At 40.6% G+C, this 21,598-nt stretch overlaps 1 long non-coding RNA gene and 1 pseudogene across 3 annotated transcripts in view; one reads left to right on the top strand and one right to left on the bottom strand.

The window, feature by feature from the left end:
• LOC118151040 (uncharacterized) overlaps positions 1-6,313 on the top strand; it is a 38,499-nt gene extending 32,186 nt beyond the window's left edge. For all 3 annotated transcript variants that reach the window (XR_013526845.1, XR_013526843.1, XR_013526844.1), the window contains one exon: positions 6,204-6,313. This is a non-coding gene — a long non-coding RNA (uncharacterized LOC118151040). The remainder of the gene's footprint in view (positions 1-6,203) is intronic.
• A 13,698-nt stretch (positions 6,314-20,011) lies between these two features.
• Positions 20,012-21,265, bottom strand: LOC100409146 (actin-related protein 3 pseudogene; annotated as a pseudogene).
• Between the last annotated feature and the right edge of the window lie 333 nt (positions 21,266-21,598).

Raw genomic sequence — 21,598 nt, 5'->3', positions numbered from 1 at the left:
GGGGTCCAGTTTCTGCTTTCTGCACATTGCTAGCCAGTTTTCCCAACACCATTTGTTAAACATGGAATCCTTGCCCCATTGCTTGTTTTTGTCAGGTTTATCAAAGATTGTATAGTTATATGTATGTTGTGTTGCCTCCGGTGCCTCTGTTTTGTTCCATTGGTCTATATCTCTGTTTTGGTACCAGTACCATGCTGTTTTGATTACTGTAGACTTATAGTATCGTTTGAAATCCGGTAGTGTGATGCCCCCCACTGTGTTCTTTTTGCTTAGAATTGACTTGGCTATGCGGGCTCTCTTTTGCTTCCATATGAAGTTCATGGTGGTTTTTTCCAGTTCTGTGAAGAAAGTCAGTGGTAGCTTGATGGGGATAGCGTTGATTCTGTAAATTACTTTGGGCAGTATAGCCATTTTCACGATATTAATTCTTCCTAACCATGAACATAGAATGTTTCTCCATCTGTTTGTGTCCTCTCTGATTTCTTTGAGCAGTGATTTGTAGTTCTCCTTGAAGAGGTCTCTGACGTTCCTTGTGAGTTGTATTCCAAGGTATTTTATTCTTTTTGTAGCAATCGCGAATGGCAGTTCGCTCTTGATTTGGCTTTCTTTAAGTCTGTTGTTGGTGTAGACGAATGCTTGTGATTTTTTCACATTGATTTTATATCCTGAGACTTTGATGAAGTTGCTTATCAGTTTCAGGAGTTTTTGGGCTGAGGCGATGGGGTCTTTTAAGTATACTATCATGTCGTCTGCAAATAGAGACCATTTGGCTTCCACATTTCCAATTTGAATACCCTTTATTTCTTTTTCTTGCCTGATTGCTCTGGCTAGAACTTCCAGTACTATATTGAATAGGAGTAGTGAGAGAGGGCATCCTTGTCTAGTGCCAGATTTCAAAGGGAATGCTTCCAGTTTTTGCTCATTCAGTATGATATTGGCTGTTGGTTTGTCATAAATAGCTTTTATTACTTTGAGATACGTTCCATCGATACCGAGTTTATTGAGGGTTTTTAGCATAAAGGGCTGTTGAATTTTGTCAAATGCCTTCTCTGCGTCAATTGAGATAATCATGTGGTTTTTGTTTTTGGTTCTGTTTATGTGGTGAATTACGTTGATAGACTTGCGAATGTTGAACCAGCCTTGCATCCCTGGGATGAATCCTACTTGATCATGATCAATAAGTTTTTTGATTTGCTGTTGCAATCGGCTTGCCAATATTTTATTGAAGATTTTTGCATCTATGTTCATCATGGATATTGGCCTGAAGTTTTCTTTTCTCGTTGGGTCTCTGCCGGGTTTTGGTATCAGGATGATGTTGGTCTCATAAAATGATTTGGGAAGGATTCCCTCTTTTTGGATTGTTTGAAATAGTTTTAGAAGGAATGGTACCAGCTCCTCCTTGTGTGTCTGGTAGAATTCGGCTTTGAACCCGTCTGGACCTGGGCTTTTTTTGTGTGGTAGGCTCTTAATTGCTGCCTCAACTTCAGACCTTGTTATTGGTCTATTCATAGTTTCAGCTTCCTCCTGGTTTAGGCTTGGGAGGACGCAGGAGTCCAGGAATTTATCCATTTCTTCCAGGTTTACTAGTTTATGTGCATAGAGTTGTTTGGAATATTCTCTGATGGTGGTTTGAATTTCTGTGGAATCTGTGGTGGTTTCCCCTTTATCATTTTTTATTGCATCTATTTGGTTGTTCTCTCTTTTATTTTTAATCAATCTGGCTAGTGGTCTGTCTATTTGGTTGATCTTTTCAAAGAACCAGCTCTTGGATTTATTGATTTTTTGAAGTGTTTTTCGTGTCTCAATCTCCTTCAGCTCAGCTCTGATCTTAGTTATTTCTTGTCTTCTGCTGGGTTTTGAGTTTTGTTGATCTTGCTCCTCTAGCTCTTTCAAATTTGACGATAGGGTGTCAATTTTGGATCTCTCCATTCTACTCATATGGGCACTTATTGCTATATACTTTCCTCTAGAGACTGCTTTAAATGTGTCCCAGAGGTTCTGGCATGTTGTGTCTTCGTTCTCATTGGTTTCAAAGAACTTCTTTATTTCTGCCTTTATTTCGTTGTTTACCCAGTCAACATTCAAGAGCCAGTTGTTCAGTTTCCATGAAGCTGTGCGGTTCTGGGTAGGTTTCTGAATTCTGATTTCTAACTTGATTGCACTATGGTCTGAGAGGCTGTTTGTTATGATTTCAGTTGTTTTGCACTTGTTGAGCAGTGCTTTACTTCCAATTATGTGATCAATTTTTGAGTAGCTGTGATGTGGTGCTGAGAAGAATGTGTATTCTGTGGATTTGGGGTGGAGAGTTCTGTAAATATCTATCAGGTTTGCTTGCTCCAGGTCTGAGTTCAAACCCTGGATATCCTTGTTGATTTTCTGTCTGGTTGATCTGTCTAGTATTGACAGTGGAGTGTTAAAGTCTCCCACTATTATTGTGTGGGAGTCTAAGTCCTTTTGTAAGTCATTAAGAACTTGCCTTATGTATCTGGGTGCTCCTGCATTGGGTCCATATATGTTTAGGATCGTTAGCTCTTCTTGTTGTATCGATCCTTTTACCATTATGTAATGTCCTTCTTTGTCTCTTTTGATCTTTGTTGCTTTAAAGTCTATTTTATCAGAGATGAGAATTGCAACTCCTGCTTTTTTTTTGCTTTCCATTAGCTTGGTAAATCTTCCTCCATCCCTTTATTTTGAGCCTTTGTGTATCCTTGCATGTGAGATGGGTTTCCTGGATACAGCACACTGATGGGTTTTGGATTTTTATCCAATTTGCCAGTCTGTGTCTTTTGATTGGTGCATTTAGTCCATTTACATTTAGGGTTAATATTGTTATGTGTGAATTTGATACTGCCATTTTGATGCTAAGTGGCTGTTTTGCCTGTTAGTTGTTGTAGATTCTTCATTATGTTGAAGCTCTTTAGCATTCAGTGTGATTTTGGAATGGCTGGTACTGGTTGATCCTTTCTATGTGTAGTGCCTCTTTTAGGAGCTCTTGTAAAGCAGGCCTGGTGGTGACAAAATCTCTGAGTACTTGCTTGTTTGCAAAGGATTTTATTTTTCCTTCACTTCTGAAGCTCAGTTTGGCTGGATATGAAATTCTGGGTTGAAAGTTCTTTTCTTTAAGAATATTGAATATTGGCCCCCACTCTCTTCTGGCTTGTAGTGTTTCTGCCGAGAGATCTGCTGTGAGTCTGATGTGCTTCCCTTTGTCGGTGACCCGACCTTTCTCTCTGGCTGCCCTTCGTATTCTCTCCTTTATTTCAACCCTGTTGAATCTGACGATTATGTGCCTTGGGGTTGCTCTTCTTGCGGAATATCTTTGTGGTGTTCTCTGTATTTCCTGCAATTGAGTGTTGGCCTGTCTTGCTAGGTGGGAAAAATTTTCCTGGATGATGTCCTGAAGAGTATTTTCCAGCTTGGATTCATTCTCTTCCTCTCCTTCTGGTACACCTATCAAACATAGGTTAGGTCTGTTCACATAGTCCCACATTTCTTGGAGACTTTGTTCATTCCTTTTTGCGCTTTTTTCTTTGATCTTGGTTTCTCATTCTATTTCATTGAGTTGGTCTTCAACTTCAGATATTCTTTCTTCTGCTTGGTCAATTCGGCTATTGAAACTTGTGTTTGCTTCGCGAAGTTCTCGTATTGTTTTTCAGCTCCTTTAATTCATTCATATTCCTCTCTAAGTTATCCATTCTTCTTATCATTTCCTCAAATCTTTTTTCAAATCTTTTTTCAAGGTTCTTAGTTTCTTTGCATTGATTTAATACATGATCTTTTAGCTCACAAAAGTTTCTCATTATCCATCTTTTGAAGTCTAATTCCGTCATTTCGTCACAGTCATTCTCCGTCCAGCTTTGTTCCCTTGCTGGTGAGGAGTTTTGGTCCTTTCTAGGCGGCGAGGTGTTCTGGTTTCGGGTGTTTTCCTCCTTTTTGCGCTGGTTTCTTCCCATCTTTGTGGATTTGTCCGCTGGTCATCTGCGTAGTTGCTGACTTTTCAATTGGGTCTCTGAGTGGACACCTAGAATGTTGATGATGAAGTATTTCTTTTGCTTGGTTTTTCTTCTACCAGTCTAGCCCCTTCTCTGTATGAATGCTGAGGTCCGCTCCAGACCCTGCTTGTCTGGGGTGCACCTCTAGCAGCTGTGGCACAGCGAGGGATGCTACCAGTTTCTTTTTCTGCTCTCTTTGTCCCAGGATGATGCCTGCCTAATGTCAGTCTTTTGGATATAGAGGGGTCTGGGAGCTGCTTGAGGAGACAGTTTGTACTTTATAGGGGTTTAATTGCTGAGCTGTGCGCTCTGCTGTTTCTTCAGGGCTGTTAGGTTGCTATGTTTGATTCTGCTGCAACAGAGCTCATTAAAAAAACCCTTTTTTTTTCTCAAATGCTCTGTGTTGAGGGGTTTGGGCTTTATTTTTGGATGTTCGATGAGGTGTCCTGTTCAGCTAGAAGGCAGACTAGCCACTGTTTGGTTGCCAAGGCTCCGCCCTGCTGTTGTGTGATTCGCCCTGTTCCTGCAGGCTCTGCTGTGGTCTCCGCCACGCCCTGCGGCGGAGTCTCTTCGTTGTAGCATGTTGCCTCAGCAATGGCAGGCTGCGTCAGCAGTGGGCGTGTATCTCAGTAGGGACAGGTTGCCTCGGCAATGGCTGGCTGCATCAGCAGTGGGCGTGTATCTCAGTTGGGGTGGGTTGCCTCGGCAACAGCTGGCTGCGTCAGCGGTGGGCGTGTTTCTCAGTTGGGGCGGGTTGCCTCGGTAGTGGTGGACAGTCCTCCCCCACAGAGCATCTCGGACCGTCTGCTCGGGATAGTTTGAAATCGCGGTTTCGTTCGTCACACTGGGTATCCCAAACGATCTGTCCCTGCAATCCACTGGGCTGGGCTACTGTCCATGTCTCGTTCAGTCTCAAGTGCAGCCCTCTCAAGTCTCAGGTTGCCGGTTCAACAAGGCACCCGGACAAGCACGCCCTGTGGGGATTGCTGGGTAGGGCCGGCCGCCGCAGACTTACTGCCTGGCGTCCCGTGTCTTTTTATACTTGGGAGTTTCCCCGTTCTGTGGGCAACAAAGATCAGTCTGGAAATGCAGCTTTAACTCACCGTTTGTGGATTCAACGCGAGCTCCAATCCTGGGTTGTTCTCAGAGCGCCATCTTGAGTCGGTTTTTTTGAGAAGTTTATCTTTTAATGTAGGTGTGAAAGAAAATCAGGAAGCAGGGAATAAACTGCCCAATTTGAGTTTTTTTTTTTTTTTTTTTTTGAGATCAAGTCTCACTCTGGCACCCAGGAGGGAGTGCAGTGGCGTGATCTCGGCTCACTGCAACTTTTGCCTTCCAGATTCAAGTGACCCTTCAGGATCAGCCTCCTGAGTAGCTGGTATTACAGGCACCTGCCACCATTCCCAGCCTATTTTTATAATTGTCGTAGAGACAGAATTGCATCATCATGACCAGTCTGTTCTATAATTTCTGACCTCTAGTTGATCAACCTGTCCCAGCCTCCAATTTACATTTTAATAAAAAAATATTGTTCGGGGTTGGTGGCTCACATCTGTAATTCCAGCACTTTGGGTGGCTGAGGCAGGTGAATCACCTGAGGTTGGGAGTTTGAGACCAACCTAAGATGGAGAAATCCCATTTCTACTAAATATACAAAATTATCTGGGCATGATGTTGCATGCCTGTAATCACAGTCATTTGTTAGGCTGAGGCAGTAGAATTGCTTGAACATGGGAAGCGGTGGTTGCAGTGAGACTAGACCCTGCCACTGAACACCAACTTTGGCAACTAGAGTAAAACCCTGTCTGAAAAAAAAAACCTAGGCATGATGGCAGGAACCTGTAGTCTCAGCTACTCAGAAAGCTGAGGCATGAGAATCTCTTGAACCTGGAAAGTGGAGGTGTCAGTGGGCTGAAATCAACCACTGCACTCCTGTCTTGGTGCAGAGCAAGATTATGTCTCAAACAAAACAAAAAGCAAAACAAAAGCAAACACTTCTGGGCTCATGTAATCCTCCTACCTCAGCCTGTGAAATTGCTGGAATTATAAGCAAGTGCCACCATGCCCAACCTGGGCCAAGATGTTAATAGAAAGTGGTAACCAGTGTGAGAAGTAAGGTATTGTGGGCTAAGCACTTTCTAGACAGAGGGCACAGCACATAAGAGTGAGAATCTGCATTTTTAGCACCCGGAATTGTTTTTCTCTCCACAGGACAAGGTGACAACGGGTCTCCCTGTACAGGCAGTCAAAGAAATTTGAGGAAAACACATTGTAGCAAGATGATGATGTTTTCCGTGAAAACAATAAAGTGACTAAGATCCATTAGCATGTTGTGCTTGGCTTCCGTGAAGGTCCTCAGCGGCATAACTGGACATCCGTCTCGGGATTGGGCTTTGCACCAGAAAGTTTCTGAGATACTCTCTCCATCAGATCCACCCCCGGGGGAGGCCAGTTGCGGGTGTGGCCACCTCTGCGGCTGGCTGGGCAGGCCGCTTTGTCTTTGTTCACATCTTTTCCGGCCAGCAGCGCTGAGAAGCAGGGTTTGGAGACCAAGGCAGGGCCCCTTGGTGGGTGGACCAGGTCGAAGCGGGGCAGTGAGCTCATAGAGCCGGCAACGTTCTGCTGACACCCTCCCGGAGGGTCTCAGGCATCTTTCTGAGGTCCACCGACCCCCGCCACACATCACCAGACTGAATCTCCAGCCCCGCGGGACCCAATCGCTGCCCACGCCATCCGATCCGGAATCCAGTGGGAAGAGCAGACCCTAGTGCCCACCTCACGGTATCAAGCACCTTCCCATCCAGCTGACCCAAACAGGAAAGTCGGCTCAGGGAGCCACTGAGGTCAGGACGGTCGGGCTCCTGCTCAGCTTGTGGCAGGCAGCCTCCTTCCCTGGAACCGCCTGGGACACGCCACCAGCATTTTCTGGTGCCACTGAGGCTCCCCTGCCACAGAGTGCCCACGTTGCCGCTGGCCAGCCAGGCACGCCAATGTGCATGTGCAAGTGGCGCATCACAAGCGCTAGCGTCCATCCGCGGCTCGCATCACAGTGACAGTCCCTGTGGCCTGGGGAACGGCCGTCTCAGGGGCTTGGCAGAACAGCGGCCTTCAGTGGAAGTGCCTGGACCTTAGGCGATGGCCCCCCTCTCCCCGAGATCGTCGCCAGGGTCTCGCGATTTCAGGAGTCCAGCAGGGCGGGACCAGGCTGAGAAAAGCTGCAGCGGAGCTTCAGGGATGCGCAGGGCGATCCCCAAGGATCCCCACGGTGCTTCAGGCCTGCTCAGACACTGTGGGGGGTGCGTCTCCTTAAAAGCTGTCCCTGCTGGGATTTCCAGGTACCACCAGCCTGTGTGCCCTGGGGCTGCTCTCTCCCGGAGAAGCTTCCCAGGAGAGAGCAGAACTCCTCAGCCTCAGGAGCTGCTTGCAACTCTTGGATAACTGCGCGAGCACATGTGTGTGTATGTGTGTGTGTGTGTGTGTGTATCTGTGTGCATCTGCAGGGGTCCCTGGGCTTCCAGACCAAGGCAGAGCCCCTTGGTGGGTGGCCCAGGTTGAAGTGGGGCAGTGAGCTCATGGAGCCATGGAATGTTCAGTTGTTGGAGGAACAGCAAAGAGGTCCCTTTGGCTGGAGCAGGGTGGGGGGGGAGAGAGAGGGAGGAGGGGAGGGAGGAGGGAAGTAAGGCCTGTTGGGCAGGGCCTGCAGGCCTTTGGGAGGTGAGGGAAGTTGAGCAGTTTATCTTTTAATGTAAGTGTGCTGGGAAATAAGGAAGCAGGGGAGAAACAATCCAATTTAATTTTTGGTGTTTTTTTTTTTGAGGAGTCTCATTCTGTCACTCAGGTGGGAGTGCACAGGTGTGATCTCAGCTCACTGCAACCTCCACCTCCCAGATTCAAGTGATTCTTGTGGCTCAGCCTCCTGAGTAGCTGGTATTATTGGCTCCCACCACCATGCCCAGCTAACTTTTGTAATTGTAATAGAGAAAAGGTTTCACCATAATGGCCAGGCAGGTCTGGAACTACTGACCTCAAGTGGATCTACCTGTCTCTGCCTCCCAATTTAGGTTTTAATGAAAAGATATTGGTCGGGGTTGGTGGCTCATGGCTTTAATCCCAGCACTTTGGTAGGCTGAGGCAGGTGGATCTCCTGAGGTTGTGAGTTCCAGACCAGCCTGACCAAGATGGAGAAATCCCGTTACTATTAAATATACAAAATTAGCTGGGCATGGTGGTGTATGCCTGTAATCTTAGCCATTTGGGAAGGTGAGGCACGGTAATCAGTTGAACCTGGGAAGCAAAGTTTGCAGTGAGCCAAGATCATGCCACTGAACTCCAAACTGGGCAACAAAAGTAAAACATTGTCTCAAAAAACAAAAAAAAATAATGGGCATGGTGGCAGGCACCTGTGGTTCCAGCTACTCAGAAGGCTGAGGCAGTAGAATCGCTTGAACCTGAAAGGTGGAGGTTTCAGTTAGCTGAAGTCACTCACTTAACTCCTGCCTGGGTGACAGAGCAAGATTCTGTCTCAAACAAAACAAAAGCAAACAATTCTGGGCTCATATGATCCTCCTACCTCAGCCTGCGAAATTGCTGGGGTTATCAGCATGTACTCCCATGCCCAGCCTGGCTCAAGATCTTAATAATAAGGGGTAACCAGTGTGAGAAGAAAGGTATTGGGGGTTAATCACTTTCTAGACAGAGGGAACAGACCATGTAAAGTTTCTGGGGCAGGACTATTTCTGGCAGGTTGGAGGAACAGCAAGGAGGTCCCTGTGGCTTGAGGAGAGTAAGGAGTGGGAGAGAGGGAGGAGGTAAGGAGGACGGGTTGGGCAGGACCTGCGGGCCTTGGGGAAGTGGGGTATGTTAAGCAGTTTATCTTTTAATGTAAGTGTGATGGGAAATAAAGAAGCAGGGAAGAAACAGTCCAATTTGAGTTTTTGGGTTTTTTTTTGAGACTGGGTCTCACTCTGTAACCCAGGTGGGAGTACAGTGACATGATTTCAGCTCATTGCAACCTCTGCCTCCCAGACTCAAGTGACTCTTGTGGCTCAGCCTACTGAGTAGCTGGTATTCCAGGCACCAGCCACCATGCCTGGCTAATTTCTGTAATTATAGTAGAGACAGGATTTCACCATAATGGCCAGGCTGGCCTGGAACTACAGACCTCTAGTGGATAAAACTGCCTCAGTTTTCAATTTATGCTTTAATTATAAGATATTGGTCAGCGTTGGTGGCTCACACCTCTAATCCCAGCACTTTGGGAGGGGGAGTCAAGTGGATCACCTGAGGTTGGGAGTTCGAGACCAGACTGACCAAGATGGAGAAATCCAGTTTCTACTAAATATACAAAATTAGCTGGGCATGGTGGCCCATGTCTGTAATCCCAGCAATTTGGAAGGCTGAGGCAGCAGGATCACTTGAACCTGGGAGGCGGAGGCTGCAGTGAGCCAAGATACTGCCACTGAACACAAACCTGGGCAATGAGAGTAAAACTCTGTCTGAAAACAAAACAGAAAACAAACAACAACAAAAAAAAAAACTGGGCATGGTGGCAGGCACCTGCAGTCACAGCTACTCAGAAGGCTGAGGCAGCCGAATCACTTGAACCTGGAAGGTGGAGGTTTCACTTGGCTGAAATCACCCACTGCACTCTTGCCTGGGTGACAGAGCAATATTCTGTCTCAAACAAAATGAAAAGCAAAACAAAAGCAAACCCTTCTGGGCTCATGTGATCCTCCTACCTCAGCCTGCGAAATTGCTGGGATTATAAACACTGGCCACCATGCCCAGCCTTGGCCAATGTCTTAATGGAAAGGGGTAACCTGTGTGAGAAGGATGGTATTTGGGGGTAAGCACTTTCCGGACAGAGGACACAGCCCATGCATAGGCCCTGGGGCAGGAGTGTGTGTGTCGTGTTGGAGGAACAGCAAGGAGGTCCGTGTGGCTTGAGCAGAATGAGGAATGAGAGAGAGGGAGCAGGAAAGGACGATGGGTTGGGCAGGGCCTGTGGGCCTTGGGGAGGTGGGGGAAGTTAAGCAGTTTATTTTTTAATGTATGTGTGATGCGAAAACTGGAAGAAGGGAATAAACTGTACAATTTGAGTTTGGGGTTTGTTTTTTTTTTTTGAGATGGAGTCTCACTCTGGCACCCAGGAGGGAGTGCAGTGGCATGATCTTGGCTCACTGCAACCTTTGCCTCCCAGATTCAAGTGACCCTTCAGGCTCAGCCTCCTGAGTAGCTGGTATTACAGGCACCTGCCACCATTCCTGGCTAATTTTTGGAATTGTAGTATAGACAAGATTTCACCATAATGGCCAGGCTGGCCTTGAACTACAGACTTCTAGTGGATCAACCTGTTGAAATTGTATCTTGTGGAACCTTATAGAGACTTGTTGAATGGGTGTATAATCATGTGCACAATAAAATCAAGGCTGAGGTCATCTCAAGTTGAGATGAGGAACTTGTTGGTAACTGAGGAAAAGGTGACTCTTACTTTAGCAAAGAGACTAGCAGCATTCTTCCCCTGCACTACAGATTTGTGGAAGTTTGAACTTGATAGAGATGACTTAGTATATCCGGCAGAAGAAATTTGTAAGGAGCAAAGCATTCAAGAGATAACTTGGGTGCTATTAAAGGCATTAGGATTTATAAGGGAAGCAGAGCATAAAAGCTTGAAAAATTTGCAGCTTGGCAATATGATAAAAAGAAACCCCCTTTTCTGAGAAGAAATTCAAGCTTGCTGCAGAAATTTGCATAAGTAATGAGTGGAATATTAATCCCAAAGACAAAAAGGAAAATGTCCCCAGGGCCTGTCAGAGGCCTTCACAGCAGCTCTTTCCATCACAGGCCTAGAGGCCTCGGAGGAAAAAAAAAGTTTTGTGGACCAGGCCCAGGTGCCCCTCTGCTCTTTGTAGCCTAGGGAATTGGTTCCCTGTATCTCAGCCACTCCAGCTGTGGTTGAAAGGGGCAAATGTACAGCTCAGGCTATGGCTTCAGAGGGGGCATGCCTCAAACCTTAGCAGCTTTTTTATGGTGCTAAGCCTGCCAGTGCACCAAAGTCAAGAAGTGGGGTTTGGGAACCTCTGTTTAGATTTCAGAGGATAGATAGAAACACCTGAATGTCCAGGCAGAAGTTTGCTGTGGGGGCAGGGCTCTCATGGAGAACCGCTGATAGGGCAGTGCAGTAGGGAAATGTGGAGTCAGAGTCCCCACCAAGAGTCCCTACTAGAGCATTGCCAAGTGGAGCTGTGAGAAGAGGGCCACTGTCCTCCAGACTCCAGAATGGTAGATCCAGTGACAGCTTATACCATGCACCTGGAAAAGCCACAGACACTCAATGCCAGTCCATGAAAGCAGCTGAGAAGGAGGCTGTAACCTGCAAAGCCACAATGGTAGAACTGCCCAAGAACATGAGAACTCACCTCTTCTAGATATAACACACGGAGTCAAAGGAGATCATTTTGGAGCTTTGCAATTTGACTAACCTGTTGGATTTCAGACTTGTATGGGGCCTGTAGCCCCTTTGTTTTGGCCAATTTCTTCCATTTGGAATGCCCGTATTTACTGAATGCCTGTACCCCAATTGTACCTAGGAAGTAATTATCTTGCTTTAGATTTTACAGGCTTATAGGCAGAAGGGACTTGCCTTATCTTAAATGAGACCTTGGACTGCGGACTTTTGAGTTAATGCTGAAATGAGTTAAGACTTGGAGGGACTATTGGAAAGGCATGATTGGTTTTGAAATGTGAAGACATGAGATTTGGGAGTCACCAGAGGCAGAATGATAGGTTTTGCTTGTGGTCCCTGATTACCCATGAAGAACACTAAAAATACTATTTTGTTTATTTCATCCAACATTTCTCAAGAACCATATTTCTCTTACTCCTATTTTTTTTACATTGTTATTGGCATTTGGCACATGCTTAGAAAATTTGACAAACTGAAATTTTACATAAAGTTATCTTAATAGAACAATACTTCACCTTAAAAAATAAATATGAGTATTGGTTTTACTAATGCAATAGCTAAATCATTTTTGCGAACACTACAATGTCAAATATGAGTTCATGTTTTAAATTCAGTTCAAGTCTTGCTTTCTGATTACTTCCTGGATTTCTAACCATTTATTTTCATTCTCTGTTAAAAAATAATAATAATAAGGATCAAAACATGTGCTTTTCTTCCTGGAAGACTCCAGAAAACCTGTTTTAAAAAGTGATTCACTCCTAAGCAGCAAATCCATTTAATACTTTCCAAAATAGTATCACCAACCAAGCAGTAAAATTACATTTCAACCATGCTCAAACAAATGTAGCATAATCAATTAGGTGTTCAAACATCTAAACACAATTTCCAAGCTCATAATTGAATACAGAAATTGATCTTCAAACTTAAAATAAAGATGGTAACATTTTCATGCTTATAAAGTACATAATAAAGCACTCATGAATAGGGGCAAAACTACAGCAATTTTAAAGAGACATATTTACTTTCAATCTTTACATTTATAATTTAGCTATGTGTTAACTGAACATACAGATCATACAGATCAATAATCTTATGTAATGATTTATAAAGCCACAAACATATACTGGGTATGTAACAATATTATAGAATTCTTTAGTCTATGTCACCATTTCAAAAATATGTTGCATTAAATATCAGGGATAAAAATTAATTGTCAAAGACAACTATAACAATTTTAATAAATGTATGAGTGTCATTGATATTCAGTTACCAATGCAAAAAAATCAAGTACACTGCTTATTTGGGACAATTAAATTTATGTTTCCAAAATACTTATTTATTGAGGCTTATATAGTAGTCAATAACTTTTTTGAGGAACTTGGAATTAAAGGATGAATAAGATATTGTTTCAGCGTTGGGCGTGGTGGCTCACGCCTGTAATTCCAGCACTTTGGGAGGCTGAGCAGGATAGATTACAAGGTCAAGCGATCGATACCATGATGGTCAACATGGTGAAACCCTGTCTCTACTAAAAATACAAAAAATTAGCTGGTCACGGTGGCACGTGCCTGTAATCCCAGCTACTCAGGAGGCTGAGGCAGGAGAATTGCCTGAACCCAGGAGGTGGAGGTTGCAGAGAGCCGAGATCACGCCATTGCACTCCAGCCTGGGTAACGAGCGAAACTCCGTCTCAAAAAAAAAAAGATATTGTTTCAACTATGGGTAGCTCAAAACAGATCAGTCACACTCACACTCTACTGTACTAAATGAGTTAGTAGTGCCTAGAACAAGATAAACATAATGTAGTGTCCGATAATCACCTCGTTTTATTGTCATAGTTTTATTATGGTATGTCTTCCCTTTTGTGAAAGCGTATCTGTTTGTCTGTCACAGTTTGTGACACATAAGCGTTTAGTAATAATCAAGAGGCCATTGGTATTGATTTAGCTCATATAAGTTTACCTATAATAGTTGATAAAAAATATTTTCAAAATTAGTTTTTATAATATCAAATATAAAAGGAATTATGTAACTTTGCATAGGATATATGATAAAGACTATATAATAATACAAAATAGAATATCTAGCAACGATGCTTGCTTGTTTTGTTGGTTGTTTATTTAGACATCCAGTTTGTCCCAGCGATGGTAAGAAAAAATAATCGTCTTTGTCATGCTTGTGTAGTGCTCACAGGGAAGCTCAGTTGTTACACCTGCCTCACTGAGGCTGATGCCTACATAGTTATGAGGAAGGAAGGAACAAACATCAAAATTGTTTGTTGATAGAGGATTGTAAAAGTTATTTTGGAACACATCCTCAGGGTTTTTGTTTCATTATGTTACAATGAAATGGAAAGATCATGTATTATCCCATTTCTTTTTGACATTTAAAGTGGGATTCATGGTTATGTTTATTAAAGTAAAATTTTAAAAGCATAACTTCATTTGCATTGTAATTTTTAAAACAAAATTTGAATGTTGGAATGGGACATTTATTAAAGCATTGTGAAATGTTAATGTTCAAAGGAAATAACTAGTTATGTTATGAGAGCCCAACACTAATTTAAATATAAATGATAGTGAATGTCATTAACAAGTGGGATTTTTAAATGTTATTTTAACCTGGTTGGCATTTATGAAAACAAAGAAGGTATAAAGAAAGCTTTATTGTATTATAAACAAGAAAGATGATCGGTTTTTTTAAAGTGCTTAAGTAAGTCTTTTATCAGATATTCCCAGTAGCTCAGATAATCTTTTGTAAGAAAATTTGAATCAACAGCTTATATAAGAAGCTTATGAATTGAAATAAAGAAATTCACTTAATCTTGACAACAGAAAATTGACATGTTTCTTTTGTTAACACAATCATCATTAAGAATTTACCAGTCTAGGCTGGGTGCAGTGGCTCACACCTGTAATCTCAGCATTTTGGGAAGCCAAGGCAGGCATTGAGACCAGTCTGACTAAAATGGTGAAACCCTGTCTGTACTAAAACTACAAAATTAGCCAGGTGTGGTGGTGCATGCCTGTAATACCAGCTACTTGGGAGGCTGAGGCAGGAGAATCACTTTAACCCAGGAGACAAAGGTTGTGGTGAGCTGAGATCTCTCTATGGGTCACTCATCCTAGATGACAGAGCTGGGTGACAGAGCAAAGCTCTGTCTCAAAAAAGAAATTTTACCAGCATGCCATAGCAGTCCACAAAAAAATAAAAAAAGAAATATGCAACTATGTCACCAATTTTCCAAGAAACATGGAAAGTCATCCTTAAACTTCAAATTTCAGGGTTTTAAAAATATGAGAGTATTATAGCTAACTTATTCATACTTGCACACATGAGGGGAACACACATTAAGCTATTTTTTTCTGAGAAACCTGTGATATTATTCTTAACTCCATACATTTCAAAAAGATATTTTTCTCATTAATTGAATTAACCACTTCAGGTCAACAAGAAAGTGTTTATAAATTGAAATAGTTTTTTATATAAAGCAATATAAATGCTTTGTTTTGTCTTTTATTGTTTTTTATCATATTTATAGTTTTTGTACCAATATTGCTCAATGAAAATAGTACCATTTTATAACTACAAATTTTATGCCCATCTATCCCTCAACCATAGTCCTATTTGAGAAAAATATTGTTATTTTGGGGAGAAGCAGTGCTTTAAATAATGTACAACTCAAGTTATCTTATTTCTCTTCTGAATTGATTCTAATAGCTCAGGTTAACGCTGTCACCTCTTTCCAGTGGCTCCTTTACCAGATAGGTTAGGTATGTTAGTCTAAACCTGTACTTATCTTATTTCTTGTGAAACATATGGAATTTAAATTTCACAACTCATAAAACCTTATAAAACAGAAAATAGGCCAATATAATATTTCCCAATAAATTTTTAACTGCAATAGGAGATGTACATATACCTTTTTGTTTCAATAAGTCAAGGAAAAAATTCACAGTAGAGACACATTTGACCAAAAATCATTGAAAAACATGGGATTATGTACAAAATACAATTTCTCAGCCAATTGGATATAAAGATCAGAATTGTGTGGGAAAGGAATTCTCAGATAGAAGACTAAACATTAAAACATATTTGACCATTGTAAATTAGCAATATTGGAAGAGTGCTCACATTGATCTATTTTCTCTCCTTTGACATTTACAGAAAACCCCAAAACATTGCCATCTGTTTTACAATGGGGGCAATGTGGATTCACAGCTATATGTATTTCAACAGAAGACAATTTCTGGTGTCAACTTTAATATGCTCTTGATAATGAATATAATTATTAATAACTTGTTGCTAGTGAATAAAAATGATGACATCAAGAAAATAGTTTGTCAATACTTGAATCTGAAGTGAATTCTTCAAAGTTAACCAGTTATTCACTTTCTGGTTAGATTAGATAATATCTTTGTTATCCAACACTTATCAATATGTCATTTTTAAAAAATGGTGTTAACACACACTACTTTATACCATCCTTTTTAAAGTGACATACTAATAAGTGTTGCTCTAGGTTTCTATTTCAAAAACATAAAGGAGTCAATGTTTACCTGAAATATTCGTCAGAATCACCTATTATGGCTTAAACAAAACACATGTTTTCTGGGCTTGCTTTAAAGCCCTGATGAATTATGTTCAATAGCTTAAAAGCAAACAACCAACCAACCTCAATTCATGATTCTAAAATACAACTTCTACTGTATGCTTTAGAATGATATCATCATTATGCAGACTGAAAAATATTAATGACCCAGTAGTATTAATTCACTTATTGGAATAAAATCATAGACAACTGAAGTAATCAGTAAGGCACAGATTTAACCATATTACTTTTTAAAAATTTTTTAAACCATAGCTAACTTCTCAAAAAACAATAAGCATAATAAGAATTGGAACTTTTCCTTACCTTGACCATCACTATATTCATCCACCTAAAAGAATACATGGTACATAGTAGGCTCTATAAAATTTTGTTCATAATCACTCAAAACTGGAAACAACTCAAATTTTCTTTAATGGGAGAATAAGTAAATAGTGGCAAATTCATACAATGCAATACTTTTGGAGACAAAGAATGAATGAACTATTGATATATAAAACAGCTTTTATGAATCACAGAAGCACCATGTTAAGTGAAAGAAACCAGACTCAAAAGGATACACATTGTATGATTCCATTTCCATGAAATTCTCACAAAAACAAAACCATTACACATCAGTGGTGTCAGAAAACATGGAGCGAGGTTTGACTACACATGGATAGCATGAAGGAATACTTTGTAGTGATGACATTAGTCTGTATACCGATTGTGGTGGAGGTTATGTGAATTTATATGTATGTTAAATGTACAGAACTTTACACCAAAAATAGTCAAGTAAACTGTATGTTATTCTTTAAAATATTGTATAACATTTTGGAAGTATATTTTACCATAAAATCCATGTAAATATATAGATTATCTATTTGTCTACAAAGTCCAAAATTACACACACAGAATATTAGTTTTAATCTGAAGAATGGTGAACTCTACAAACATAGAGTTACCATGACCTAGAAACTTTACTAGAATTATTCTTCTGACGTTCGTATTCCAAAATCAGTGACTACTTGTTAGCAGTTTTGAGGTGGCAAAAGAAGGAAACAGGCATGGTGTAATTTTCATTTTATATTAACTCCCAAGCTTTGTTTTCTTGCAGCTTTGTACATTGCTTTCATTACATTTACAATTAGAACTAATATATTTTATAGTCCATATGATAGCATTTGCAGTTTTCTGATATTTTGACTGAGTAATCAAGAGTAGAGATTATTCGATTCAATGCCACAAATATCGAGTGCTGACTACCTCTTGTTGTAATCACTTGTACATATCAGAGATCATTTGAATAAGTCATTTTTTCAATCATTCATTTAACAAATATTCAGTTATCAGTTAATACGTATTATGCACTGTTTGTTAGTCATAAGATAATCAATAGGTATCAAAATAAGCAATATCACTGCCATCCTGGTGTTCACACCCTACTGAGGAATAAACAATAAAAATCTATAAGAATTTTAAAAAGTCATAAAGGGGGAAATAAAGAATTAATATCCTGTTGATACATAACAAGGAACATAAATTTGGTTTACAGATCACAAAAGGTCTTGGAATACAGGAATCTTTCTAGGTTATTAATTTTAAAAAGTATTTAATACACATATATTCTAATTTGTGCCAAACAGTGTTGTAATTATTAAACCACATCATACTTATATCCAACCTATGAGATAAGATAAAAATATTTTTATTTCTTTTTGGGGCCTGAGGGAAATAAGGTGCAGAATTTACCTGTTATTCTATAGTCATAATAGAAGAGGCAGGCATTAATCTCAGGAAGTCTAGCTCCAGTGACAGTTTGTTACCATTGCACTATGCTGCTGTTGCTTTCAGATGTTCTTACCTTAGGCAATGAATAATAGCATGTTTGGAAGTTTTAAAATTTGTGTCATTACAATTTTCCAAATCTGCAACATATCAGCACAGTGCTAAGTTAGGTCAGTAATAACAGAACATTAGACTAGTTTTGGTTAAAGTGAGAGACATACTGAACACAAAGCTCATGAAAGGGCCATGACATTTGTTCAGAATGCTGTATTTTGGAGAGCTAAAGTCAATTTTACCACAAACTTCCAGATTATTATTTTATCAGCCTAGCTTTCTACCTATCTTATATCCTTTTATATCTTGTGTGTGACACATATGTGACTTCACAATTATTCTTGAATATATAATACTTTGCCCCAATTTGGAGCCATTACAGAAAAATCATCTTCATAGCAGTGGAAAAGATACAAAGAGAACAGTAATCAGAAGACTGACTACCTTTGTTACCTGCTGTATTTTCTCCATGAGTCCTATCTTAAACCTTCTGAAGTGCCTCTGGCGTTTGTCATAAACTTTTCTACATTAACAGGTGGACTGTTTCACCTTCTGCAAAACACTTAGCATGGATATTGCCCCCTGCACTGTCCATTAACACTTGGGTATCATATTGTGCAAATGTGTGAACATGGATGTAGAACTAATAAAACCTATATTGCTAAAGATTTGTCATTGAACCTTATGGCATTGGTGCTTAAATAGAGAGATGGTATTTCCAGGAAATTACACTGATATGAATTGTAAGCTCGATTTCCAGTGACTTCCCTCCAAGGGTGGTTTATTTCTTTGTTTCTGCTCCTTATTGCATTTTACCACTTTTTTGGTTTCACTTCTGGCCTTTGCAATAGGTTCTCTCTGATGAGATTGCCATCATGTTCCTGTGCAAGTTTTATCCTTAGTATTTCCTTTGGTAACCATATAATTTTTTTGAAGTTTAGTGGCTCAATGGAATAATGTACCTAAATAAAAAGCACTGCACTAACCCACTTATATCTACAATAGGGGTGTTTGTGTATGTCTATGTGCACATGCATGGGTCCTTACTTTTCCAATCCTTTATGGTATAGTTAAAAATATTACACATTATCTATATTTAAACTGTAGTCTTCAGCATAAAAATATGTTCCATCTTCTGAATTAGACCCGATGAAATATCCATTCTCTGTCCATATCTGAACAAGTTGACTTAAAAAAAAACCTAGAAAATATGGAGGCTGATATATCACCTTTATTACCAATAAAGACCAGGTTGAAAGACATTGTTTATATCTGTCAGCCACCATACATAATTAGAACATTTTATTTATTTTATTTTTTTTAAAGAAATTTGTGCCTTTTTTGAATGTTGTTAGGCTTTAAATATGCCAGTTTTGATAATCAAATTATTGTTGTTGTTTTGTTTTTTATAAGAAATTACACTAAGAACTGCAATACTGGTCCAACACTCTTGTCTTTACTCTTCTTTTAAAGCAAGGAACAGAATGCGAGAAATCAGAAAACACTAGCAGGCATCAGTTAATCCAAGATACTAGCCCTTAGTTCCAAAAGCACTTGCAAAGAAAACCTTTGGGGGAAAAGGGTGGAAGGGGATGGAAGCACTCCATAATAACTGGAATTCCATGGGTGTGTATGCCAAGTCTCATGAGGCTATTCTTTGAATTTATCCTTTACTTGGTCATGGTTTTTTTTCCTCAAATACAATTTTTCTTTGACTTTTTTCCTCAAAGTATAAAAAGTATGTAATATAAACAAGCTCTTGCATTGCACGCTTAGAAGTGTGCAATTCAAGCATTATAGAGCTATCTACACATGGATAAATCCCATCAAATCTTGGATAATTTATTAATATACAAAATATCAGGGCACAGAAAGAACTAAAACCCACTTCTTTTTGTTACATATAAGATTCAAATATTAAATCTAAAGAAAAGCACAATGACTTTCACTCTCTTATACATCTGCATGTTGATAAACTTATTAAAATATTCCTGTATAATCATGTTTGGTCTTACTATTTCATATCAGGTTTAAAACCTCAAAACCAGCCATCCAGACAAAACAGGTAATCAGAAGGATTGTCTCTTTCCCACCTTTCTAACCCCAATAATTATGAAGTCAATTTTATGACATGACTCCAAACACTGGATTGTGACGACAAATGCTAGGTCCAATTTTTTTATAATCCTTTTTGGTGTGGCATAATTGGTAGAACTCAGGTGTGGAAGCCAGAACTAATCCTCCAAACCAAACTGCATATTTCTGCATGTGGTGTGTAATGACTTGTACATCAATAGGTTATGGCTTTAATTTACCACCACTAAATTCCTCACTTAATTTCAGCCGGGCATCTACAGTTCTTTTTAAATCTCTTTGCAAGTGATGTGCAAATTCCCTGAACATGGTTGAACCTCCAGAGAGGACAATATTTTTGTAGAGATGATGTCTGACATCAACAGGACAATTCTAAATTACTTCATCTACAACTTCTGAGATAGGTTGTGTAAAGTCTGGATTAGAAAACTCTGGATGAAAAAAGATTTCAGGTCCAAAAAATCTCTCATAACCAACATCAACTGAAAATTCTTTCTTTGAGATAGCATTGATTCCAGTATACGGTTTAATCCGTTTTGACCCATCTGTATCATACTTGTTAAATTCTTTCACTAAATCTGGGCAGACGTAACTATAGCACTCCTTTACTGCCTTGCCAGTTTCCAAAGATTGTTCTGGAGGGATTCCTACTTATTGGTCTCTCAGCAGTTCCTGATTAAAATATGTTATATCTCATCCTGTGATTGGAATGTGTTTAATATAACCCTTCACATACCCTTCAGCCACAGGAATGACATGAGTGACACCATCTCCACTATCTATTACCATACCAGTCAATGTCCGTTCTCCTACTTTTCTTGAGGTCCAAGATGTAGCTAAGGCAAGAACAGCCTGCACAGCAATGTACAAGCCTGGAACATTGAAAGATTCAAACATTATTTCAGCAGTATATTCCCTGTTTTCTGGAGTATTCAATGGAAGTTCAGTCAAGAGAAAATAATAGTCTTCAGGTTTTTCCCTTAAATATTTAACGATCACTTGCTCCATAAACCTTTCCATCAAGTCCCAATATTCAACTGTACCATGGCAGATTGGCCACTTTGTTGCATATGTAGGTTTTTCTATTGCTTCATCACCATTGAAGAAGTCTAGGTCATCAACACCTTTCATCACCCTCCTTTGAGCTTGATCACCCACTTTTACCGACTCCTTAATAGCAATACAAGAAGGGATGTTAAACTGCAGTTCTGTATTTCCAGCATATCCTAGTTTTGCATACCCCGTGCCACAGTCCACTACACAAGCCGGCAGCCATCTCGCCATCTTCCTCCTTGCCCGCTGTTGCTGCCGCCACTGTCTGCTCCATGTTGCTCGGGGCCAGAGATTGGCGGCGGGAGACAGGGGCTATCTGACCATTCACAGCCGGGCTGCCCTCACCATCCGGGGGGTAGCTGGGAAGCCGAAGCAGCAGCAAGAAAACAGCAGGCTCGGTCTGCGGCTATCACTTCCACAACCCAGGCAGGCAGTCCAATTAGAGCAATTTATTACTCAGTAATAGGCAGTCTTCCCTGGTGAGACTTCTTGATATGGAGAGTTACCCCGGTGAGACTTACCACATGGAGGATCCAGGGAGAAAACACTGAGCAGATTTCCTCT

This window comes from Callithrix jacchus, chromosome 15 (assembly GCF_049354715.1).
Source record: "Callithrix jacchus isolate 240 chromosome 15, calJac240_pri, whole genome shotgun sequence".
Classification (NCBI taxonomy): domain Eukaryota; kingdom Metazoa; phylum Chordata; class Mammalia; order Primates; family Cebidae; genus Callithrix; species Callithrix jacchus.
This window is presented reverse-complemented; position numbering and strand designations above follow the sequence as displayed.